This window comes from Rhinolophus sinicus, chromosome 2 (assembly GCF_057876585.1).
Source record: "Rhinolophus sinicus isolate RSI-liver-muscle chromosome 2, RSI-T2T, whole genome shotgun sequence".
In the NCBI taxonomy this organism is placed as follows: Eukaryota; Metazoa; Chordata; class Mammalia; order Chiroptera; family Rhinolophidae; genus Rhinolophus; species Rhinolophus sinicus.
Genome location: NC_142502.1, coordinates 55100875 through 55126368, shown reverse-complemented (window position 1 = coordinate 55126368; position 25494 = coordinate 55100875). Strand labels below are relative to the sequence as shown.

The window sequence follows — 25494 nt, the reverse complement described above, 5'->3', positions numbered from 1 at the left end:
TGTTTCATTTACATTAAGCATGTGACAGAGCTAGTGTTCTGTGGATCTTACTTTGGTAACCACTGTTCTGATTTGAAGCTAATTTCTGCAGTTCCTATATTTTTCCTTCCTTCTCCTCTTTTTTTTCCTCCTCCTCCTTAATTCCAGTCTTTGCTTATATGCCTTAATTTATGGAGCAGTGTGATCCATAATACTTATTGCTTAATAAACAATATACATTAGGGAACTTATGTGCTAATATTTATTGATTTAAGAAGTCCAGGAATGATAAGAACACATTTTGGAATGGGAACACAGATAATGATACCTAGTGCTGAAACAGTTACTTGCTAAGAAAAAAATAAATGTGAAAGGTATTTTATCTTAAGTAATATCAACCCAAGATTTGGCTGAATATTTTACTACAAAACTGTTTTGGTGTCACTCATATATACAACTCAGTGGGACTTTTTACATAATTATTCAAAAAAGTAGCATGGAACCTAAATCAGCCATTAAAGAATAGAAAGGGACATATGGAAGAAAAATATTCCGTGCAAATCTCTATAAATGGCTAAATATAAAATGCTAAAATATAAGCTGGCGTGAGTGCGTACTTTCTGCTGAAAATAGGTCTTCGACATTTTCGCTAGGTACTTAAAAGATAACGTGTCTGCCTTGGTCATGAAATATGTCTATTCAAAAATAATAAATGAATTTAATGACACGTTAGTATACAATATAAATTAGCTGCATTCCGTACACTGTTTAATTCTTATATTACAAAAATTAGTTTTATAATATTTTTAAGCCCCCAATATATTGAAATTCTAAAGATGGCATCTCTTTTTTGGGGAAATTTCTTTTGAGGAAAAATATTAATTCTTGGTATGGTTCACATTAAAAATAATAATAAAGAAAGATGTGAAATGGAGAAAGCATATGGATTAGAAACTGACTGAAAATCTTATGTTTTCTGTTGATTCAACAAAACTTTAAATTCAATCGATTACTTGAATCATGATTATGTAATGTTTTGATAAAGTATAGTTTCTACGTAATATATTGTTTCCTCTGGGAGAGCAATATTGGACCTTATAAGGAAATAATATCTCTTCTCAATAGCTAGGTAGAGAATAACAAGCAAAATTTCTAATTTAATTTCATTAAAACAATGTGATTAATTTATCATAGAGCCCAAAGCACCCAGTGTTACCAAATTATTCAGTATTTCACTATGTTTATCCTCATTTTTCCATCTTCAAGTGATGTGAAGGATTATGGAGCTTATGTTTAAAACTGTCACCCATACAATTAAATCTGGGTTTTGAAATTTCTTTTATTAGAAAACCCTCATGTATCCTGGATGCAAGGGCAGTGGCAGCCCTACTTACTCTTTTCTGGACTAGTTTCTCAGTGATGCTGTATCCTCAGAATAAAAGCATAATAGTAGCCTATTCACTTCCGTAATGTAAAACCTCCTCAGAATCCCATTCAGTTCCTAAAACCCTAATTTGTAACCCAGAATTTTAAAACATTCTATTTTCTTCTTTCCTGTGCGAGGCTCAACAGGGTTTTCCTAGTGGTAGTTTTCATTCAGCATTGAGAGCTTAGAGTGGACACCGTCTCAATCGTATGTAGAATGACAATAGGAAATATGTCTGGTTTTGCTTTCTTTGCATAGAGTCACCCTTCATTTTTAGTTTCAGTTGGCTAATGCCAGAAATGCAGCACACATATTTCAATATATGGTTATGAGAATAAAGAGCACACAAACACACACACACACACAAACCCACTGTATTCTATAAAGTTTAAAATATCATTCAGGATGCTTATCTTGTGCATATGATGGTCTCCCATCCTCTACATTCTAATTAAGTACAGCAGTAAATCAAAGCATGCTGGATGTTTTGTGAGGAACAGCTGGATTAAAATGTGCTTGAGAATAGGGGCTGGTGCCTTGGATGTCTTTTGGCAGGCTGCCTGCATTGGTGCAGCTAGAGTACTGGAATGCCTGATCATTTCAGGGCAAGTTCGTTTTCCATGGCTTACAACCTGCTTAATGCAGAGAAGAAAGCTTGTAACTGTTTTGCCATTTCATCAGTATGTGATATGGAATAATCATAGTGGCTACCTAACAGTGACAGAAAGCCTGAGCAGTGAGGGGAAAGGGAACTGCAAATCTGACTGAACACGGGCATTTCAGGTTTGGAAATATGTGCTACCTACCAAAATGAGCTATCGACTAATTCAGGAAGAAATGTTATGTGGACTTAATGTTCATCTCCATCCGTACTATAATGAGAAGGATTAGACTGGCTTCCATATGCGGGATATTTATTTCAGCAATACAAGAAAATGTATTTCCCTAATATTTTTTTCTGTATGCACAAAGCCCTAAATTTTATAGATGTGATTAATGTTTTAATTTGCTGTTCTAGTTGGATACAAGTTTACCATACAATATAAATTACTTACAAAGAAATTTGCTTATATGGAGCTTAATTCATAAGCTGTTTAACCACCTTGTGTGGTATTGCTGCTATTTCTCTATGAGACTCTGCAGCTATGCAGCTTATTTTAAAAATAAAAGCAATCATCTTATAAAACATTTTAAATCATTTAAAAATAACATATATCCAAATGATTTTCATTTCGTTAAATTAAAAAACAAACAAACAAAACAAACAAATAAATAAACAATACAACCCTAAAACCTTAACAGTTAGATCCTGGCTACATTTTTTAAAATTCAAAATAAGCCATATATGTTTAATGTCCATAAGCCTCATATGTTTAATGTTCACTTTTCAATTCTTTTGTTATTTAGTCCACTAGTAATCTTTTGGCATGCATTTAGTATAGGATATTGGTAAACATGATGCAGAACCTGGTTTCCTTCGAATTAATTCTCACTCGTTTCTCTCAGAATGAAGAATGCATTTTTAGAAATGAAATAATATGTCAAAATAGCACTAGGCACTTTACCTGTTCTCAACTTGAGCTCAATAGAAGGTGTCTATATGAATTAATTAATGTATGTAAATTTAAGTTTTTACATCTGTAATAGAAAGGTGATATCAATATCCCCCCACCTATGTTTTATTGTGAGGACCCATCACATAATATATGTGAACTGCATTGAAAACTTCAAAATTAAATATTTGTTTATAATATGTCTACTACCATGTTTCCCCAAAAATAAGCCCCAGTTAAGATCTCAGCCAGATGGATGCATTTAGTATGTTATGACAATGTTCCAGAAGAAGATGACATGACTGTATTTGAATAAATGTAGATTGTTGTACATGAAAACATAAGACATCCCCTGAAAATGAGCCCTAAGGGAGCAAAAATTAATATAAGACCCGGTCTTATTTTCTGGGAAACACGGTAGTATGAATAAGCTTTTCATTCAAATACCAAAGAAGACCACTGCATGAAGGTGAATTATGACCAGAAATATTAGCCAATACAGGAAAAAGGGACAGGTCCAGGTGTCATGGGACCTGATGTATATACAATTGCTGAGAAGTGGGACCCTCACCCTCTTAAACAAAAAAGAGTACAAAATTGTCCTTACAAAATTATATGTACAAGTAAATATTCATTTAGACTGAGAACAATCACAACAAATTACTAGAGACTTGAAGATATGAGTCTTATTCTAGTAAAGAACAATTGAGCCAATTTACTAGAAATGCTCAATAGAAGTGCCACTTGAATACAGTCTCACTGTTCCTCCCTATGCAGAATCCCCGTAGGCTCCCAGTCACTCTCCTGCCTTCTCCAGAGAGTGAAGGTTAATCATTAATTTCATCTCGACCAGGCTTCTGGTGGGAGCGTATGTTGGTAGGCACAATACCGATCTTTGCCAGTTTTCTCACTTAGTTTTCATCATTCAATTGGTGCTTCTTCACTTACGTAATAATGAGAAGTTACTTAGAACAAAAGAAACGGTAACAAAACGAAAAACAAATATGAAAAAGAAATGGAGAGATGTACAGCAAGTCCTTAAATAATACCATTTCCTTCAACATTTCTTTTAACATCATTTTGTTATAACATTGATGAGAAAAAATTTAATTCCCAGCCAGTGCCACAGTCAGTGTGGAGTTTGTACATTCTCCCCAAGTCTGAGTGGGTTTTCTCCAGGTATTCTGGTTTCCTTCCACATCCCAAAGATGTGCACCGGAAGTTCATTGCATGTCTAAATTGTCCCAGTCTAAGTGAGTGTGGGTATGTGTGTGAGTGGGGATCCTGTCCAGAGTGACTTCCCGCCATGTACCCTGAGCTTCCGGGAGAGGCTTGGGCCACCTCTGAACCTGAACTGGAATAAGGCAGTAGGACAAGAATTATCTTCCTTGTTTTTGTTCATCTTTTTAAATGTATACATAGCTCGCATTTATTTCAATGTTGCATATTAGAAGTGTTTTGGGTCTTTATTTAGAAGTTAGGTCATGTGTTTTTGACCAGAATTATGCCATAGGTCCTTAACTCTTGTTTATATCTATTAGCCTGTGGTAAAATTGGTTTCATTTTGCTGAAAGTTGCACTTTCCAAGAATCTACTGATGCTGTTAAATGAGGATTTACTGTGCTATCAAGTAGAAAGATACGTAGTCATACTTCCCCAAGGTACTTAAGGATTGATTGGGTGAGGTGAACTGCAGGCATAAAAGAAGAGCAGATGTCATGCCCCACTCGTCCCGAGTGTATCAGTGTCCAGATTATGTGTAAACGAACCCAGAAACACATACTCATTACTAGATCCCATTGACAATGAGGCAATTTACATACTATATTTTAATAGATAGTGTGGAAAGTAAATTTCTGAGAAAAAGTCTTACTCCCTAGAATATTGGGTTCTGCAGTACAATATCTGTGGCTTGCTTTACACTGTTATAGATTTCCTTAAATACATTTTCTTTTCCTGACTTTCTTTCCTCAACTGCCATTTGTTTTTACTGAAGGCTAGTTGGGAAGTTCTTGCTATTTCATTAAACAGGAACAGTAATAACAGGAATAATTGAAATCCTGTGGAATCCAAAACTGAAAGTCATGCATTTATCTTTTTTTCCTGCGTTAAAAAATAAATATGTTCCAAAGTGTCAAAGTAACCAACTATTCTCTGGAAAAGCCTCTAACAAGTAGTTGCAGAGAAATATAGAAATCTGGGAATATTTTGTTCTGAAGTAATTACAGCTTTACAATTAGATTTTGACTTTTTTAGCATAGCCAATATGTTATAAATAAATGGTGAAATTTCCCATACCAATACTAAAAATACTATACATTCAATACTTACTGTATCTCAGACATTCTTCTAAGTATTTAAAATGTGTTAAGACAGTTAATTCTCAAAATACTCTTTCCGTTTTTCTGATGAGAAAACTGAAGCCCAGAGGGGTTAAGGAAGTTGCCCAAGTTCACAAGCTAGTAAGGAGCAGTAAACCCAGGAGTCAGCTCAGAGTCTAGCAGCAGAGTCCAACTCTTCCTATCCTGCCTCTTTATAGGATACTGAGGACTTAATTCTCCAAATGTTGAGTAGATTACAGTAGAGGCCAAATCAAACATGCAGACCAAATCCAGAAACATTGAACTGATTATGTTACATAAGTTATGTTCAGATTTATTTTTCAGTGCTATATTTTCCCTCCTAATGGTACATCTTCTGTAAATCTAAAAATGAACATTAGAAAACATACTTCATGCTGCTGAAAGATTGACTCATATGTGTTTACCCAAGTTTATTTTTATGATGAAGTCCTTGATAACTACTCACTTTGCATCTTTTTCAAAATTATTTGTTGGTAGTACATTTAAACATGACATTAAAACAACTTTCTATAACCTACATTTCAACAAGATATCAACATAACCTAAAGTGTACAAACTCAATGGTTTGGTAAAAACAGAAAAGTAGGATACTACCATTTGTGTATGTGGTATAAGATTCGTATTTTTTTAAACAAAAATTTAGGAACTCCAGAAATATAAGTCAAACAGAAATGGAAACAACATCATTTTGAATTAAACAACTATTGTTTATGTTCCCTAAGTGAACAGTGTAGCTTACCAACCACCTATTTTAAACCTATTTGACATGATTCCTCTAATTAGTAAAGATTTATTCATAACCTTTGACATCTTTACATTGTAACTGGGAACAGAGTCAGGATAAAAATAAACATTGGCCGTCCATTTTATTTATTACTTATTTATGTATCACATATTATACTCTGTCCTGTTTCAAAAAGAGTCTTGTAACCTGATTCTTCATATTATCTTCCTTTTATGATTGAGAAAGAATAGAATGCAGATAATCCTAGGAAAAATTATAAATTGATTTAGAAAAAAGAACACTTGAAAAAACTTCAATTCACCTGTTATTGTTCTAGTAAATGACTACTACATATGACAATAACAAATTACTAAGTTGCTGTGGGATATACAACTGAGACACAGGAGAAGGGAGAAGTAGAAAATATGGATGCATCTTTGGATAATAAACTTAAAAACTATTTGGGAGGAAATGACACATATGTGAAGCAACCTGAGAACAATGCAAAGCAGTATACGGAAGTGTGAGACAAGTTGGGAAGAACTGCTTCATAAACAGTATATGCATTGTGGTAGAGGGATGGTCTCAGTTGCTTTGGGTTTCTGAAACATGTAAAGTTTCAGCTGGTCCTTGGGGAAAAAAGGATGCCTATTTGTTGAAAGGAAAAGATTGGGAGAAAATTTTAGTTGACAAAATAGTAGAAGAGAGGACATGATGTCAGTGACTTGTGGATTTCAATTGTGTGTAGGCCGGTGCTATTGCCTTAGTGTGTGCAGATTTGATCTCAGTGGTATAGTAGAAAATAAATACTATCTTTTCAATGAGTATAGTTACCTTATTTGCTTTCATTTGAAAGATAATTGCATTGCTTGGAGAGCTCCACTGGTGCATTCAGTGCAACGCAAAGAAAGACAACTAAAGGTAAGGCTTACCATAATATTTATATAAAAGCTAAACATTGTTTTAATATCCAGTCTAGTGTTGAGATACTATTTTAAATTGTTCTGTGATTGAGAAATGTGTTTTATTAACAGAAACTTAACCTAAATATAAGAGCTTAATAGGGCTGAAGAAATCAGCTATGTGGTGTTTTAATGGATTATAAGAAGATTTAATGATCAGTGACTGATTCCTATTTCTTTTTTTATTGCTGATAACATAGCAATGAAATTGCTGCCAGTACTGCTTTCTGTAACTTTACTAAGACTCATTGTTTAGAAAAAGGGGAAAAAAGACAAAATGGGATTAAGAGTATTTGTTTGGTTATATCAGTTTTGCCTGATCCTGTTTAGAGTCACTTTGGGATCTGCAAGTTTTTATTCCAAAGTTATGCAATTTGAAACCCTTCGGTGGCATAAACATTCCATTATATAGAAAAGCAGACACGTATACAAACTTAACTTGGCAGAAATATATGTTTGCAGCCAACAGACTGCACTGTGAGCCCAGAATGAAATATAATCAGGGGTCTGATGCTGACATGGTAAGAAGACTGTGGTCTCCTTAAAAAGTGATGAAAATGTTTTCCCTTAGAAATCAATTACAAAGAAAAAGCAGGGAGGAAAGCGCCGATATTTTCTCTGGAAATGTGTATTTAATAATTGTTTAATGTTCATATTTATAGAAAATGCCAAAACAAATTAAGTGCATCTTTTGCATTTTGAAGGCTGTGTGTAATGAGATAGGGAGTTATGCAGACCGACCACTCAGAGGTCACCAACATACTATCTCTCGAACGGTAAACCTGCCACGTCCCAGTGCCTGGTCCTCAGCCTCAGGATCAGCAATTTGTTTTGGGCAGCACACCAAGAGTTCATGGGTCCCTCACAGCCAGACACCCATTTATCACATTCACAGAGAATGCTACATTAAACATCAAATGATGACTTATTAATTTACAGTGAAAATATAAATGTTGATCAGTTCAGAATTCTCAAGTTGCTCTAACCAAAGCTTTTTTCTCATTTTAGCAAAGCCTCTATGTGGGAGGCTGAATTATTAGCCTCTGGATTTCCTCCCACAGATGACTAATGACATCTGTTGTGACAGGTTTTGCTAGTTAAAAGACAACCTCGTTGACTGTTTTTTTGCATGGTTGTTTTTATACAGCACCTATGATGCCTAAGATTTTCAACTTTAACTTTTACTGGACACCTCCAGATATATATTTTTTAAATCATTAATTCTGTCAAATGAGCACACATTAAGGATCCTAATAAATGATGAACCATGTCTGTTTTGCTACAGGTGCATTAATGTGATACAGAGAATGTACATTCAATGTAAGACATTTTCTCTGTATATTAAAACAGAGACAAAGAAATCATTTGTTGAAATTTACTAGGCAAAAAATGAATAATTTTTCTTATTACTGTAAGTAGAAGATAAATGAAATTAGCATCTATACTCATAACTAGCTACTCAGCTTGCTCACTTTCAGCTGGGAATCGCCCCACCTAAATGATACCCCCTTTAAACCCTCTCCCTAACTCAAGTTGATCCAATCATAGTAACCTGTTATTATACGCATTTTTGTTCCAGAGGTAAACGCTTTACCAAAACTTGGCTTACAATAGCACATTTTCTGGAAATTTACAACCTGAAAAGGATTCTCTTTCTTTTTCCGATGGCTAAAGCTATATAATGTATAACTTGGGAACTGTCAGTGACCACATGAAAAGTGCAGGTCTATATAAATAGGCTATACTAATAGTGTATAGAAAAAAAACATAAAGAGATTACATGAAGAATGTTCCAGAATCATTAGAAGTCCTGATTTCAGTTGCCTCTGAGATATAAATCCCTGAGTTTTCTATAGCAGTTTCGGTTTTCATTTTGAGTGTGAAATTTTTAGACAGTACCCCTACACACACACACACACACACACACACACACACACACTTACGTTTTTGCGAAGCTAACAACAGTTTAGTTTCCATTAATTGGACAGATTTTTCAAAAAATAAAACAAGAAAATTTTTTGTAAATACTAAAATGTTTTGGCCACATAAAATTCAAAGAAACTTAATAATTAAAAAAAGATATTTTTAATAGAAAGAAAGATATATTTTAAGTTATACAGCATTTTCTTGATTTATTTAAGCGTCTTAGTGATTAGCAAGTAGTACAAACACCGTTATTCCATTTAAAAAACACATTATTCATGCCTTTATATTTGTACCCAAGAGAGACATGTATACTCCTACATATTAATAATAATATTCAATGACATATTGATTTTGTAATCTCTTAAAATAAAAAACATTGCATTAGTAAGTTAATATCTAATTACAATAAAATGCTGAACAACTATTATTGCCAGCATTATTATTTTTTTTAACTGTTATTAATTATTTTATTACTTTTTAATTAGGTAGTCAAAAAATAATAATCTTTGTGTTTTTTTTTCAAACATTTCCTTTTATTTCAATGTATTACACAATCTCTTTTCTTTTTTTTTAATTTTTATTTATTTATTTATTTTTTAAATTAGTTTCAGGTGCACAAGACAAAGCAAAACGTAGACGTTTATCATTTATATCCCTCACACTGTGTGAACCCCCCTTCCCCCATCCACTATCCCTCTGTACGTTCCCAAAACCTCTCACCTTCCCCTTATCCCCACCCCCCCGCCCCTCTAGCAACCCTCTGTTTTTCCTCCATGTTTCCAAAACTGTTTCTGATTAGTTCATTCACTTATTCTTTTCTTTAGATTCCGCATATAAGTGAAATCATATGGTATTTGTCTTTCTCTTTCTGACTTATTTCACTTAACATAATGTTCTCTAGGTCCATCCATGTTGTTGCAAATGGTAGCCAGCATTATTTTTTAATTTTTTTTTTTTATCAAAGTTTATTGGGATAACAATTGTTAGGAAAATTACATAGATTTCAGATGTACAATTCTGTATTACATCATCTATAAATCCCATTGTGTGTCCACTACCCAGAGTAAGTTCTCTTTCCATTGCCGTATATTCGATCCCCTTTACCCTCATCTACCACCCCTCTCCCCCCTTACCCTCTGGTAACCACTAAACTATTGTCTGTGTCTATGAGTTTTTGTTTCTCATTTGTTTCTCTTGTTGTTTTGTTGGTTTTGGTTCATATACAACATATCAGTGAAATCATGGTTCTCTGCTTTTTCTGTCGACTTATTTTGCTTAGCATTATAATCTCAAGATCCATCCATGTTGTCACAAATGGTCCTATTTCATCTTTTACTGATGAATAGTATTCTGTTGTGTATATATATCACAACTTCTTTATCCATTCATCTATCGAAGGACATTTTGGTTGTTTCCATGTCTTGGCCACCGTAAATAAAGCTGCAATGAACATTGGAGTACACTTGTCTTTATGGATAAATGTTTTCAGGTTTTTTGGGTAGATACCCAGGAGAGGGATTGCTGGATCATACGGTAATTCTATGCATAATTTTTTGATGAACCTCCACACTACCTTCCAGAGCGACTGCACCAGTCTGCAGTCCCACCAACAGTGTACGAAGGTTCCTTTTTCTCCACAGCCTCTCCAAAACTTGTTACTATTTGTCTTGTTGATGATAGCCATTCTAACTGGTGTGAGGTGATATCTCATTGTGGTTTTTATTTGCATTTCTTCGATGATTAGTGAGTGATGTTGAGTATTTTCTCATATGTCTATTTGCCATTAGTATGTCCTCTTTGGAGAAATGTCTCTTCAGGTCCCCTGCCCATTTGTCAATTGGGTTGTTTGTTTTTTGTTGTTGAGTTGCATGAGTTCCTTGTATATTTTGGTATTGCCAGCATTTTTTAATCACTATCCTAAAACGGATATTTGTTTTTACTTATTATCAGTAAGTATACTCACTAAATGTGCACTGTTTCCAAAGCACTCTTCTAGATGCTGAGGGTGAGATACATATGAAAATGTAACCTCTAAAAAGAATTATAGGATAGTTGGAAATGCTTCAATAGATGTAAAAATAATACAGTTAATCAAATAACTGTTTATTAAATAACTGTTTATTTAAGGTGTCTAAATCCTCAATGAGACACCGAAAATATGGAGTGGGATTAATTTGGGGTTTTCTGCACTAAAAGTTTTTGTATCTTTTTGAATGGAGGAGAGACATAAATTGAGTGTCCACTATGTATTTTATGTAACTATCTATGTGGATTTAGTTACTGTTCCAATGGAAATATTGACCTAGAGAAGCAGTCTCAGTAAGAAATCCTTTCTCACAAGTCATGACTGCTGACCCGCTGCCCCCTGTGCCTAGAACACCTTTCTCCACCCCACTTTACCCTTAATTCTGACTTGACTAACTCCTGCTCATATCCCAGCTGATGGACCCTCCTTCAGAAAGTCTGCTGTTAGCTTCCTAAAACTGAGAGTTAGCTGCGTCTCTGAAGGACAGTTGCTTCCTATCTCACGCTGGGACATTCTCACTGATTTCCCCTCACTGACTAGCCCAGTTTCTTCTCACCTCAATAGATTGTAAATTCCTACAAAGTAAAGACTGTGTTCATTTGGAATATGGTATCATCAGAGATTAGCACACGGCAGAGTGTACAATACAGTTTCTCAATAATAAATAAAGTAGCGATGAACAAATGCATGTAGGGATTTTACATAAAAATTATCAAATAGGTGCTTCATAGTAAAGAAGATGGAAAAATAGTTAAAGTCTGAGAAAACCCAAGATTGTTTTCTCAAACTGAAAATTGAAATTTCTTTTCTCAAATTGAAAATGGAAGCTAAGGATTTTGTTATGCTATGGAATCATAGGCTAAATGAATATACTGGGTGGGAGGGATGTTATGTTACTAAATTACTTCTCAAGTGATAAGCAATAGTGAGACATGGCATTATGTTTGTTGGGGAGATTATAAACCCCAAATAAAGTGCACCTTGCTTTCTGGCCTGTATAGAATACCAGTATGATAGTCATGATGAAGGACATATTTCACACCAGTACCCTAAGGGTAAGCCTGGTGTCCTTGCTTCAGTTAGCCCTCATACCTGGGTAACTATTCACTTACCCCATTTGGTTGAGAAAAAGAATGATATTCCATTAAAAATTATGGTTAATAGTGTCTTAATGAACAATGTACCCTCCGTTATTTATTTATTCATTTTAGAAGAAATTCTTTTGACTCAGAAAAGGCTACTGGATGACGGGATTACTCTGCTTGATTTATGGGGCTTTTAAATAGCAGGACTGATTTTTAAGATTCACAGTCTGTAATGAGGGCATATCACAGAACTGTCATTGCACACAGATTTGAAATAAACTGCAATAACTTCTCTTTTATATTTCTGCCTGTACATAGTATAAAAATGCATTATTTTATATAAGTATTTAGTTGATTATCCATAATAAATACTACTTTGAAAGATGGCAAAAGAGGATACTTGGCCTCAAATAATAGGGGAAAAATACTGAACTTGGTTTATTATATCTGTTAACCACTTCTTTTAAGAATGTCTTAGAAGATCAATTTATATGTTTGCATATTTAACTAGGTTTTAAGCTAAAACCAGAAAAAAAAAAGAGAATTGTTACAATTCATGACTATTATTGAAAAAATAAAAATTCTTGGATAGCATGCTAACAACTTTATAGCCCAAAAGACCATGAGGGTGACACAACCATAGGAATCTGCAATACTGTGGCAGCAAAGTGAATTTGAAATGCTGTATAAACTGAAGAAAATTGGTGATGTTTCAGGATATTTCATATACTTCATTTTTTTCAGAAAATTATTCAATTTTACCTTATTTCTAAATGACTCAAAGAAATAGAAAGAGAAGATACTCTTCAAAGTAATTTTGCAAACAAACAAAAAAATGTAATGAGAACACATAAGTAACTACGGGCATACATTGCAGTAAGATATCTTGTTCCTGGTGGAAATTCTGACATCATAGGTGTTTTGTAATGCTTCCATTAAATTATATATATATATATATATATATATATATATATATATATATATGATAAAATTATCATATATATTTGATAAATTATAATAAAATATCTTAAATAAGAAAGCAAAAAAAAAAGGAGTTGGGGAACTGGACAAAATTTATAGTAATTCAGTATAATAAAATTATCACAGAAATATATTTTGTATTTGTGTAGAAATATTAAAATTAATGTGGAAATTCTTGGTTATGACACCTAACCTGTTAAGAAATATAACCAATAACATACGTATACTTACTTAACATAACTAGTTTTATTAATGTAAGGCTAATTTTTGAGCTATATTTTCACTGAACACAAAATAAAGTGAAATATTTCATTGGGATTCATACAGTTCATGACCATTTGGCCTTTTGTAGATTTATTACTTAGCTGTGATCAGAAACAATCATTTGAAATTATCATTATTTGAAAAATTACAAGACTAATACTCATGCACAGTTATTTGTCCATAACTTGGCAATTTGTGTCATTGCAATTCCTCAAAATGAATCTTTGAACTTGTGGTGCTTGATTTAATCAGTGGAACTAATGTGTAGTGTCTTTTGAGCTAAGACACAATAGATTTCTTTCAAGTCAGTACAATTATTGGAAAAATAGACAAAGTGGATTAAATATCAACCCATTTCACATTTTTTACAGCAGTATACTTTAGAATATTTAGCAATTTGTCTACCCAGAAGGGTTATATATTGCCCCATTAAATATATGTAAACACACTTAATTGGTTATAGCCACATTAATTTCATAAGACATGATAGAAATATGTTGATAATATGTCATCCTACTCCACACGTTTGTTCTTTGGCAATTATTTTACTTTTGTTGTCATTGAAGGTATATTGAGCAATGTCATTTTGTTAAATGAGCTAGCGCCCTACCAATCCACTGCAGATAGTTTTCTTCAAACCACTTAGAAAGGCATTCTTAGTTTTTCACTTGTAGGGTCATAGTGCGAATTAAATGAAAATAATTATGTTAAAATTAATATTGTGATATGATCAGTTAAAACAAAATGAAAGATAAACTTTTATTCATAAAGACATGATTCTCTCCAAAACTGTGTTTGTTTTCTCTCCCTAATCCCAGTACTTATCCATATGCATACGTAGACATACCATCTTATAGCTACAATGGTATATTAAGCTTAAAAAATGTATTTTATGAAAACAATGCCCATGTTGCTAAATAGACATTCATAATTTTCATATTTAATGTCCATATATTAAATAATGTGTAATGAGTTATGTTTGCTATTTGGATATTTTAACATTTTTCTGTGTCATAAATAATTCTGCCGTTAACCTCCTTCCACCTCATCATTATTAGGGTGATTCATGATTTCAAAATCAAGTTTGGAAAACAATGTCACTTAATTGTTGTTTAAATTTTAATCTATCTGATAATATGTCACATTAAACATATTCTCTTCTGTTTGTATGCTAATTATATTTCTATTATATGAATTGTTTGTTCATGTTATTTGTCCTTTGGATTTGTAGATTGATAGATAGATAGATAGATAGATGATAGATAGATAGATAGATAGATAGATAGATAGATAGATAGATAGACAGATAGAATGTATCTGAATACATTTCTTATCAATTTTTTAACTGCTATATATGACATAAATAAAACCTGTGGCCATAGTTGCTATAAGTATATTTTTATATGAGACAAACTCCTTTTTATTCTGAAAACAGGCTTTCAATTTCTAAATACTAAATCCTGTCTATGTTTTGCTTTCTAATTTCTCCTATCACTTCAAAGTTTAAAATTGCCATCCCTTAAGAGAACTTATAAATATTCAAACATACTTTCTTCATTTTCCTATTTTAATATTTTAAATATTAACTCATAATACAATTATAATTTATTTTGGTGTCTATCTATAGGCAGAATCCTCATTTTCTTCCCCCACCCCCACTTTCAGTTAATTTAAATGACACTACATAAAAGATCCCTTATTTTTTCTATTATGTTGTGACTCTTCCATTTTGAAATTTTATAAATGTATAGTAGAATCTACTTTGTTTTGTATTCTATTTACTTCTGTCTATTTTTTAATACCAGTTTTAATTTAATCTACTTTGGTGCTATTTCTAAAGATTGAAGTAACTGTGTTAAGACTATTACACTTAAGTTTTCTTTCATGAGTTTTCATTATGTAAAGAAATTCATAATTCATTACCCTGATTTATTCAACATAAGGGTTAAAATATGACGATTCTTTCAGAACTATGAAAGATTATATTGGATGTGAAATTTGGATTTATTTAAACTATGCAGATTAATGAATTTATAACATCGCTGAACCTTTTTTTTTTTTCAACTTTTTAACCATTTTAGTAAGATGGTTTTATGGAATTTTAAACTTTTGTTTTAAGGGCTACTGATCTTCATTTTGTAAATGAAATACTGACAAGCACTCCCTTGTAAGGAACAAGATTCTTTTCCTTTAAAAAAAGTTCTGAAAAACTACAAATAAAAATACTGATATTTCAAAATAGGCTTATATTCTACTGACCAATTTTATGTTTGGAAAATAGCTGACCTAAAGACCTTATTTTGAACCCAAGTTGCTCTTTCATATTAGTGGCTCTTCGCGGCTTTGATCTGCTTCTGAACTTTAGAAAAATGTTATACAATGGTTAGCTTAAATTAAAAAAAAAAAATCCAGCTCATTTTATAGAGAGGTTTTCTGTGACACTTGTATGTGTATGCGATAGGAATGTAGCCAAGGAAAAAAATAAAAAAAGAAACATTTTCTAAAATGGGATGACTTTAATGAAACTGCTCAGTCTGTACAACAGTATCATGTCTTTTACTAGAATGAAGTTGTCAAACAAGATCTCTGTTTACATATACTGTTGTGTAGTTATCAACCCAATCAAAAATTCACTCATTGTTTTTTAATTCAAAAGTGATTAGCAAAAGCTGAGAAGTCACCTTATCTCACTAAGACACAGGTACAAACTCAGAGTAAATATTTTGGTAAACAATTATTCTATCCTTGCATATTCAGCAGTGTGATAAATTATGCATAATCTTGCATAAGCAATAAGTGAAGGTAGCTTAAATTCCGTTTCTTTCTTTCTTTTTTTTTTTTTTTTTAACCTGACCTATTTCTTTCAGGGCTGTTAGCTGCTTAAATCATGTATGAGCTTTCTGTAAGGCTTCAATGAGTAGCTCGGGTGGAGAAACTTCAGTAATAAATTTCAGGAGAAGACAAGTTTTTTGACAGGCATAATGCAACACATACAGAGTCTGGAACTCACACTCTGGGAATTCAGAGCAATCCTTGCAAAGCAGCTTTTCCCTGTTACATTAATAGAGAAAATGAAGTATGAAAGTCCTCAGGAATTACTGCTAGGTGTAATTTAAATAATTTACCAGAAGACAGTTCAGCACATGCATAGAACAGGGCCATGCGGAGTTTGCCATAAGCAGTTTATAAATAAACTATATTCTGCTGAAGTAAGTCAGGCATAAATTATAACTATTCCTTTTGTGGCTGTACCCCGTTCCTCATTGTAATAGTTCTTTAAAAAAAAAAAAGTCTGGGTTATGACCTTCTCCTGGAAATCACAGACACTGCTTGCTTTGTACCTTGCTTATGAGCTTCCTTATGGATAACGGTTTGGTGGGTATGAGATCAAACTAAAATAACTATTGCTGGAAATAAAAAATAAAATGTGTTACATATCTGTAAACAGAATTCTGAAATAATTTCTTAGCCTGGTTGGGGCCAGGGGAAGATGTGCGGCCAAAGATCATCCAGGAGATACCACTTTATGAAAGCATTGCACCTTACATAGAGAAAAGAGGATATAGTTTATATTTCTTGCTTTGAGTATTATGCCTTAAATTACCAGGCTAAAGTAAAAATGCCAAAAGGAAATACATAACGAAGACTGAAAATCATGCTGAAATTATTTGTAAAACATGCATGTGTAAGTTAAAAACCTTCTGTTTCATAGAGCCTTGAGCTATTAAAGAGCACATGGGCTATAATGGCAGTAAAACTTTTCCTAAAATACACTGTTAGTACTTTGGGAAGAGACTTTGTCAAAGACAAGTGATCTGGAGTGCTAGCTCTACTCCTAAAACATCAAATTATAAACCATTATTCTGTAAACTTTCACTTTCACTTAGCTTTCCTTTGGTAGAGAAAATAGACTCCTTGGAAAAAATATTATAAACTAGAGAATGAATAGCAATGTTCCTGGTGTTACATAAGAAATAAAGAAAGATAATGCTCATCCTCATAAGTGTTCTTTAAAATATACGTGAATCACACTTCCTAAGTTGTTCTTTGGACTAATATACATTGCAGTTCCTCAGCTCTCTCTCTCTCTCTCTCTCTCTCTCTCTCTCTCTCTCCATATATATATATATATATATATATATATATATATATATATATATATATACACACACATATCAGAGTTAAAACTGTTTGAGAATGCATGCTCTGCATGCAGATGTTATAACCAGAAGTTAAATGCTGCCTAAAGGGGATACTGGGAACATAGAAGATACATATATTACATTAACCGTGTTTCCCCGAAAATAAGACCTAGCCGGACCATCAGCTGTATTGCATCTTTTGGAGCAAAAATTAATATAAGACCTGGTATGATTTTACTATAAGACCTGGTCTTTATAATACGATATAATACCTGGTCTTATTTTACTATAAGACCGGATCTTACAATATGATATGATATGATATGATATGATATGATATGATATGATATGATATATGATATGATATGATACCGGGTCTTATATTAATTTTTGCTCCAAAAGACACATTAGAGCTGATGGTCTGGCTAGGTCTTATTTTTGGGGAAACATGGAATTATGCTTTTATTTTCAGAATCAATTTTGTAATAATAACTTCGTAACTTGAAAACACCTGTTAACAATGGAATTTGTGATCCTTGATCTGCAATATGGAATGAAAATATACTTTTATTTGTCCATGTCATTAATGGAGAAGAAAGATTTGATGTATTTGATATTCAGTCATCTAGATCTGGGCTGTGATTTATTTATGGATCTTCATATGCGATTCTATGTCATCATTGTGACATATTGCTTGTGGTGACGGGTCTGCATTGGAAAGCTTGGCCCAAGGTATGAGATGAACAGGTTCTGAGAAACTAATGCACAAAATGGTGGCTATAGTTAATAATTCTGTATTGTATATGTGGAATTTGCTAAGAGAGTAGATCTTAAGCATTCTCATGAAAATCAGAGTTAACTATGTGGGTGATAAATGTGTTAACTAACTTAATTGTGGTAATCATCTCACAATAAATACACACATTGATTCATCATGTCGTACACTTTAAATATATTACAATTTTATTTGTCAACTATATCTCAATTAAACTAGTGGGGAAAAAAGAGTTTGACTCAGAACCCTAAGATTGGCAATGTGTTAGAATCTGTAATCTCAACTCAGTGCTATAGGTAACTAAATTAAACAGCCAAAATAGATGTGTAACCTGTAGGAAAATTGTATGAAACTCCCAAGGTTATTTGCATTGTACTTGCCTGAATACAGGAAGAAATGAAAAAAATCCCAATATATTTTTGTAGTTGATAAGCAATCAAGATCAACAGGTGTACAATTATAATGAGATTATTATTAAAATAACTCGTTATTTTCTATGTGCCTCACTCACACAAGATGAGTACATTCCTACATAGCTATTGTTGATGCTAATCTTACAGTATCATTTGAAGAATGTTGAAAGTTTCTGTATTTCGGTGAAAGCATTTGGAAGTCTAAAACAATGTTGTTCTAATATCCAAAGGCAGTAATATAAAAAACGTTATAAAACATAAATGCTGTAGTAAGCATTTACACAATGTTCATTTACATAATGCTAATGTTCATATTTATATAAAAATAAAGTTTGATTCTATGGGTGTAAAATTTGGGACAGTACATGTTGATGGGATGTAGGTGGCAAGACTGGGGAGCGGGAAAGTAGTTTGTAGTACCTACTGCTGCTGAAGAAGGGAATTCACCCATTGGACCACCAGAGGGAATTTTGCAAAATAGGGAATATTAAGATGCCCTGGGGCTATTGGAAAGTGGAGGTATATATCCAAGATAAAGAAGTAGTGTTGTCACAAGATACAGCAAATTCAGAGCTTCACTGTTTTGACTTTGGCCAGTCTGGGATTGGCACAAATTCAACTTCCTATCATTTTATTCAGTCATTTATAAATCAGCAATCAAAACCATATTGATAATAGAAGCCTTCTTTACTTCTTGATAGGTTTGACACATGAAAATCTAAATCATTCGTTACTCTATTAGAGTTCATCCCATTAACATAGCTTTGTTATCAGTGATGGTTTCCATGTTAACATGTTGAACTTGTTACTCTAATGGAAAGTCTGGCAGGTTCTCTCTTATTACTATAAGAAAGAAATATTCTATCAAATGAAAAAATCAGGTTAAGCGATGTGCAAATATCCATTATAACCTATCATGTATCCACCTAATGTAGGTTATGCATGTGTGTATGTCGTGTGCGTGTGTGTGTGTGTGTATGAGTGTGTCTGACATTTGGCATTTTTGATAGTTGTCTGTTTAGCCTGCTATGATGGAGGTTTTCATATGATAGGATTCTTGGCATTCCTAATGCTAGGTGCTTTATCTAATATCGTCTCCTATTCTGGCTCTGCCATGAAGCTCAAGAAATTCATTGTGGTTGAGTAGAAGTAAAGGAAAAAGCCTCTATTAAATTATTCCCATGTGAGGTGCCTGTGAATAAATCTATATAATATTAATCCAATCAAAAGTAGGAATTTAGTAAATAGTACTGTGTGTGTTTTAAAGAAACTCTGTGCTCATACACAGAAAATATTGTTTTAGTATCATTCCTGTTCCCATTATAGCCTCTAAGAAGTCGGCTTAATCTTTTTTAACTTAATCAACACAGCTTAAAAATAAAACAAAACAAAAGAAGAAATAAAATCATAAATGAATATCAATCTCACATAATAATATTTTCTTTGGAACATAGAGTTGCACATTATGGAGACTCACTAAATGTAGAGTGAATGGATGTCTTTTCTATTCAGTTTTAGTATACCCTGGCTCTGAAAAATGAACTAAAGAATCAATCATGTTCTCTTATTCATGTTACATTTCTGTAACTAAATTTTAATTACAAAAATTTTGGTAGCAAATTATCTCATATTTTTTTATGCATTCATTTCTTAATTCAAGGAATTTTTATCCAGGGAACTATGTGGTGGGTATAGTGTGCCACTTACTTAGATTTTTCCATGTACCAGGAGAAACTAGGCTGAGATTGTTTGCTTACTATCTGGAACTAATCGTTGACAGAAAAATTATATGTAACTTACATTAGCATGAAAAGTAGCATTGGATTTACCTTTGGAAACATTTTCTTTATAAGGTTCTTCTTTTTATGTAAACTTTAAAATTAAGCTCTAAATCTCCAATCACTGCCATAGTCAAATGCAACTTGTGACCTATGCTGTTTATTAATAAAGAACAGTTTCTTTGATCTATACTTGGCACTTACATTGACATATTATTATAATTTTCTTTATTTGTTCCAATTTCTGTTCAAATTAGCTATAAACATTAAAAAAAAAGCATCATTTGAACTTTTTAAAACAATGATCCTCTTCAGAAAAGCATATTTTATTATAAATAGAACCTTCAGTAGATTATGTTAACATGAATTTTTTTTCTTAATATGCAATAAATACATTGTAGACCTGATAAAAACAGTTTCGTTAAAAGAATTCCATTAGCATCATTACAATGAGAGAGAAAATAATGTGCAAAATAGAGTCACTGTCATGATCCTGACCTTGTGATACAAATTAAAATAAAGAAAAGTGTCGTATTCCTCCGTGGTTCAACTTGGGTTCACCTAATAGAACTCTGACAAAAGCAAATGTTTTGTCACTTAGTCTGTTGCCAAGAACATTTTAGCGCATAATTAATGATAATACACTCTTTAATATGTGTATATGAATGAACACAAAGTTGCTGCTGGTGCTACAGAAACAATATCATGTTCAATGTGAAGAGAGCAGCACAATATCTACTAAAATAATGAGCTGTGGAAAGGATAATGGAAGGTGTCAGAAGCACAATAAACATGATTAGAGTGGACTAGCAGAAAAGGACGATATTTAGCACCATCAGTATTTTTCTTTTAAAATAAAAATGTATGTCCTCGGTGGATTTTTTATAGCTTCTCATGCTATGTTGTCCATAAATATCATGGAATATGCTATTGCTTAGCTTAAATCTCTCTTGCATACTGACCCCTTTTTCTCTAATTGACCCTCAAGACTTGAGGTGGTCTCTAGTGTAGTGTTTATTATTTTACTGTGCATACAAATCACCTAGGGAATATTTTAATATGCAGATTTTGATTCAACACATCTGAGATGGGGCCCAAGATTTTGCTTTTCAAGCTTTCAGGAGGTCCCCTTGTTGTCTGTCTGTGAACTACATTTGAGGGGCAATGCCTAGGGAACCATGCTCAGGGCCCCTGTTCTCAGTAGACATAATCTCTTGGTGAGTTAATCCACTGCCATGAATTTAAATATATCCTTTATATTCAAAATTTCCCAGCTGCAACTTTCTTAATCTTCAAAATCTTCAATTCCACATGATAAAAACTAAACTACTTATTGTCACCCTCAAACCCAATGTTCCTGCTTTATGCACTGTCACTTGAATGGTATCACAGTTCCTCCTGATACCAAGTTGACTAAGATGATCATATTATATCCATTTTACAGATATTGCTTTGAAAGTTAGGTGATATATCAAAATGATTCTGCTAGTAAGGAAGGTAGCCAAGATTTGAGCATGTTATCTGATTTGAAAATCTGTGTTCATTCACTATAGTTGATTGTATCTTTCTAGAATAACCTTTCCCTTCTTTACCTACTGATGAACTCACGCTCAATCATAAAATGTATTTTCTCTCTGTATTATTTTCCAGTTTTTCAAGGCAATGTACTGTCTTCTTTCCTCTATGATTCTACAGCAGTTTGGTACCCATACCTTTCAAGGAACATATCACATCACATTCCAATTGTTTGTTGATGAGTCTGTCCTCACGCCTTAGAGGTATAAGCTCCCTGAAGTTCTAAACTATGTGTTGTCTGTGTGTGTGTCTGTGTGTGTGTGTGTGTGTGTGTGTGTGTGTGTGTTTTAATTAAGAGGAAAAAGAAATGCATGATAGCTTTAAAAACAAATCAAATTATATAGAAATATACAGGAAAAAAAGAAAAATCCCTCTTACAAATACTCTCTCCCAGTCCCTCAACTCTATATTTTGGTAAACATTGTTAGAAGTTTGGTGGGTATGTCCTTGAAAACATATTTAAATGAAATATCCAACTTTCACACTCTCTTATGATTTCATCTCTGGATTGTTTATTTCAGCCTATTTTACTCTTATTTTTTTTCTTTATGTCAAGTTTGTTATGGTACTTTATATATTTTATTTTACTTTATATACATATTTTAGGTATATAGTTAAATTTTTAGGTATATAGTAGAATAAATATGAATAACTGCAAAACCATTACCACAATGAAGATATTTTGTCACCACACAGAAAAAGTAAAACTATTATGCTCTGTAGGTGATTGTCAACCCCCTGGAAACTACTTACCTGATATATCTTTCTAGTTTTTTCACCTTTTCCAAAATCTTATATAAATAGGCTCATGCAGCATATAACCTGTGATGTCTAGTTGTTTTCATTGAGCATAATTGGGAAATTCATCCATGTTGTGCATGTATAAGCTTTAATGACTCATGATGACCAGGATTGTCTGTATATCTATTTGCCATCTGTACCGCTGAATAGAAGAGTTCAAATCTTTCACCCTTTTAAAATATTTGATTATTAGTTTCCTTATTATTGAGTTTGGGGAGTTTTTCTAGATACAAATCTCTTGTCAGATGTGTTTTGCTAATATTTTCTCCCACTGTCTTGCTTTTTTAAATTTTTAAGTGGTTTCAAAGAGCAAATTTTTTTAACTTTCATGTTAACCAATTTATCTAGTTTTTAAGTTTGCTTTTCACACTCTATTTAAGAAATAATCTTGTAACCCAAAGTTGCAATGATTACTTTTTTTTGGTATATATATATATATATATATATATATATATATATATATAACATCTAATCTAACATATATATGTTAGATTAACATCTAATCTAACATATATATATATATATATATATGTTAGATTAGATTCTTTTTAGTTTTAAGCTCTACTCTACTTTTAGCTCTCAGATATATTTTGTAGTTTTCTTTCATATGGCGCGAGGCTAGGATCGAAGTTTCGAAGTTCTCTTTTTTGTGTGTGAAGTGTACAATTGTTCAAACATGATTTATAGAAAAAAAAAATCTTATACTTCCCACATTAAAATATCTCAATATCTTTGTTAAATATGAATTGACCATCTACGTTGTAATAATTATCTATTGTTGTGTATCATATTACCACAGAACATAGTAGCTGCAAACATTAAACATTAATTATCTCACATTTTCTGTGGGTCGGGGATCCAGAAGCAGCTTTGCTAAGTAGTGCACCTCAGATCTCCTCCAAGGCTGCAATCAAACCATTGGCCAAGGCTTTAGTCAAGGCTCAAACTAGTGAGCTTCCAAGCTCGCTTCTATAGGTATTGGAAGGCTTTAGGTCTTCACCGGGTATTGGCCAGAAGTATCACTGTCTTTCTAGGTAGGCCACTATATAGAAACAGCTTTCTTCCTCCAGAGTGAAAAATCTACTTATATATAAGAGAGCACTAAGGATGGAGGCTAGAGTCTTTTTACAGCCTAATCTTGGAAGTGATATCTCATCACTTCTGTTGTATTCTATTAACTGGAAGTAAAGCTATAAGTACTTCTCTACTCAAAGAGAACACATTCCCTAAGGGTGTGAATATCAGGAAAATAAATCATCACAAGCTATCTTAAAGGCTGCTGACTACATATGGGTTTATTTTAGGAATCTCTCTTTGGTTCCATTGATCCATGGTCTGTCTTCATCCCAGGACCACACTGTCTTGATTACTGTAGCTTTAGAGTAAGTCTTGAATTTAGGTAAAGTATATTCTCCAACATTCCCCCCCCCCCATAATTACTTGTATTATCCTAGATCCTTTTTTTTCCATAAATATTTTAGAACCAACTTGTCAATTTTTACAAAGAACTAGTGGGGATTTTGTTCAGAATTGTATCAAAAATACACAAGTTTGTAAAGAAATGATATTTCAATATCAAGTCTTCTGATCCTTAAGAATCCTTCTTTGATTTCTCTCAAAAAAAGTTTAGAAAATTTTAGTGTTTAATCTTAAACATATTTTTTATCTATAGCCCTAAGTGCTTAATATTTTCTGATACTATATAAAGTGGTATTCTTTATTTCAATTTTCAATTATTCATTGTACTACATAGAAATTCTACTGATTTTTTAAAATTGACCTTATAATGTACTCCCTTGATAAACTCACTTATTAGTTCCAGTAGCTCTTTTCTAGATTCTATAGGCTTTTCTATGTGGATAATCATGGTGTCTATGAGTGGAAAAAAAGTCTCCGTATTCCTTTTGAATCTAACTGTCTTTTGTTTCTTTTTTCTTAATGCATTTACTAGGATTTCCAGTACAGTTTTGCTTAGGAGTGGTATAAATGAGCATCATCCTCTTATTACTGATCTTTGGGGAAAGCGTTCTGTCTTTAACTAATAAAAATGATTTGATGTAGGTTAGCTATAGCTTTCTAATAGAAACATAAATCAGACTGAAGTAATTCCCCTCTTTTTATAAAATGATGAAAATTTTTATCATAGATGTTGAAATTTTAAAAAATTATTTTTGCCTCTACTGAGATGATTCAGCTTTTTTTTTCCAATCTATTGACATTGATTGTCATTAAATTACATTGTCTGAATTTTGAATGTTGAGACAACCTTGCATTCCTGATGCCTGGAATTAACCACAAGGGTCATAATATATCTGGCACATAATTAAGTACATTATGTATTTGGTACATCATGCAATTTTTCATACACACACACATACATACACATATGCACTCACATAAATAGTAATACATATATGTATGTATGTATAGGATAACAATTATATACAGTCATACATATATACAATAATACATGAGTGAAAGGTAAATAGTATATATATAAAGGATACTATATATATTATATATATATATATATATATATATATATATATATATATATACATAATTACACATTTATATATTTGGGAGAAAGAGAGAAAAAAGGAACCCTTACTGTGAAAAGCACTTTGAGCTAGTCTGGAGAATCTGAGGTTAGTATATCATGCAATGTAAATAAAGGCATTGAAATTTTGATATTATATGATTTGATGACTGTAGTCATGT

General features: G+C 32.6%; 1 long non-coding RNA gene across 3 annotated transcripts in view; it reads left to right on the top strand.

The window, feature by feature from the left end:
* The window catches only part of LOC109453591 (uncharacterized), an 876632-nt gene that overhangs the window by 514507 nt on the left and 336631 nt on the right, over positions 1 to 25494 (top strand). For 2 of the 3 annotated variants that reach the window (XR_012496688.2, XR_012496689.2), the window contains exon 6: positions 6902 to 6966. The exons of the other annotated variant lie outside the window; for it this stretch is intronic. This is a non-coding gene — a long non-coding RNA (uncharacterized LOC109453591). The remainder of the gene's footprint in view (positions 1 to 6901; positions 6967 to 25494) is intronic. 3 annotated transcript variants of the gene reach the window in all.